This window comes from Fopius arisanus, unplaced genomic scaffold (assembly GCF_000806365.1).
Source record: "Fopius arisanus strain USDA-PBARC FA_bdor unplaced genomic scaffold, ASM80636v1 scaffold00067, whole genome shotgun sequence".
NCBI lineage: Eukaryota > Metazoa > Arthropoda > Insecta > Hymenoptera > Braconidae > Fopius > Fopius arisanus.
The window spans coordinates 568,452-570,960 of record NW_011887806.1 but is presented as its reverse complement, the minus strand read 5'-3'; positions in this window follow the sequence as shown (position 1 = coordinate 570,960).

Sequence of the window (2,509 nt, the reverse complement as noted above, 5' to 3'; positions counted from 1 at the left end):
AAAAAAAAAACATTAAACAACTTCTCGCTTGAGTTTCGTCATTAACGACAATAAAGTTTCGTCGAGTTCAGCAATAGCATTGACTTTACGCCGTCACGGTTCGAGAAACTCTTCGAATGTGATTTGCATTAAAGCTAGTTATTTATGCAGCAGTACTTGGTTGTTGTAGTTGAGTGAATAATAAATCCTTCAAAATGGAGAAATGCGCATTATTGAAAACCACAGGATCTCATATGTTTCATGTCTGAGAATAAATTTCTTGGGACAATAAATCGTTATTTTTCGTTCCGGAAGATGAGAAAATGATGGGAAATACTAAAAGCTTCGATTCAGTGAATCATAAATCAGGGACTTTTATATTGAATGAATAGCGAGTTTATGAGAAGGAAGACCTCCAAATATTAAACTGAACTCTGAAGGGAATCAACATTTTCTGGTTCTTCCGTCAAACTTAAAAAATACATCATCTGTTCATTCAACGAAAAAAAAATTCTCATCTGAAATCCATTGTGCAGTATTTTGAGCAATACTCGGAATTCATTCAACGAATACTCCCGGTCGTCTGGCGTAGTGGTCAAGGTCGTTGCCTCACAACGGATAGGTTCCAGGTTCGATTCCGGGCCGGGTAGAATAATAATGAAATCTAACCAGCTGTAAAAAGTCCTGATCAATCACCACATAATCTCATCCGACTTGAAGCGATGTAAAATAAGCAGAAAAAAAAATTAACCGAATACATTGAAAGAAATAAATAAATAATTGTAGTCATTCCAATAAATTAAATTTCACATGATGACGAAATCAATGTGAAAGTCAAACTGACAAACCCACCAATATAAATCGTCGAAATGGTTCAGCCGTGGCTGTCACACTGATGACGTATGTGACGATAAATTTGTTATCGTGGATTACGGATACCACTGACGTTATAACTCCACATAGAATGGTGTATATCGAATGTGGTGCTGCCAAGGGGTGCTTGAAACTGGTGGACAAGTGTCCAGAGAGGCCATAAACCACGCTGGTTTACGTTATCACCCGACCGGATCTACCCAGTCGGCCAACTACTGCAATTTGGCTAACTCGCCACCTCCGACCTGTGCCCGCCCGTTCGAATTGATGGTTTTTTCCTAGGTACGTCAACATCAAAAGGACCCTTTGTGAGTACAAAAGGCGACGAGACTTTCAGTCTTTCACTCGAAAAGTCAAATACCCACGACCGACTACAGTAACTCTATCACCCAGAGGAAGAATAAGTTGGATGGTTGCCACCTATGGATTCTCCAATAATCGGAAACAAGAATTATCGAATTCAGAACAGGAATTCATATTCGTCATTCGGAAATTCGTATTCTAGATCCGAGAATTCATGTTCTCATTTTAGAAATTCGCGTCACCTTTTGGGAATATGAATTCTTGGGGTGGGCAGAAGAATTCTCCAATTCATATTTCCAAAACTTCAAATTCGATTTTTGAATATTAATATTAATTTCTTTAGCTAAAATATGAATTCCCGAATTTCGAACACGTATTTTTTAATCACCAATAGGTAGTCCCAAATTGGGAATATGAATTCTGGAATGGTTGATAGATTTTTGAATATGAATTCTCGAATTTCAAATTGGAATTCCCATATCGGGAATATGCATTCTTGAATTGATAATAGGTTTTCGAATAGGCGGTCTCCAATTCCAAATTGGAATTCCCAAATCGGGAATAATTTGGAATTCTCGAATTCCAAATTGGAATTCTCTAATCGGGAATATGCATTCTTGAATTGACAATAGGTTGTCGAATATGAATTCTCGAATTCCAAATTGGAATTCCCAAATCGGGAATAATTTGGAATTCTCGAATTCCAAATTGGAATTCTCAAATCGGGAATATGCATTCTTGAATTGACAATAGGTTGTCGAATATGAATTCTCGAATTCCAAATTGAAATTCCCAAATCGAGAATACCCATTCTGGAAAACATAATAGGTTTTCGAATATGAATTCTTGAATTCCAAATTGGAATTCCCAAATCAGGAATACGCATTCTTGAATAGACAATAGGTTTTGGAATATGAATTCTCGAATTCCAAATTGGAATTCCCAAATCGAGAATCTGCATTCTTCAATTGTTAATAGGTTTTCGAATATGAATTCTCGAATTCCAAATAGGAATTCCCAAATCGGGAATATACATTTCCTAATTAAAACTATTAATTAAATGAATAATTAATCCCGTCCAATCAAACCGACGAATTCCATATTTTCAAGATTCACATTCCATAATTTTAATTCATATTTCTCTCGTCTTTTCCTCAAAAAAAATCGAGAGACACCACTACCATTTCCATTGTTTTTACAATAATTCTTCTTGAGGATTTACCGAGTGTTTCTTTCCACCGACGACGAGCTGAGTATTCAAGAAAGTCGTCATTAATTATTCATTCGACTTTGGAGTCTACTAAAATGGGAGTAAATAATAAATGTACTACTTCATAAGCTTTCCATTTTTTTT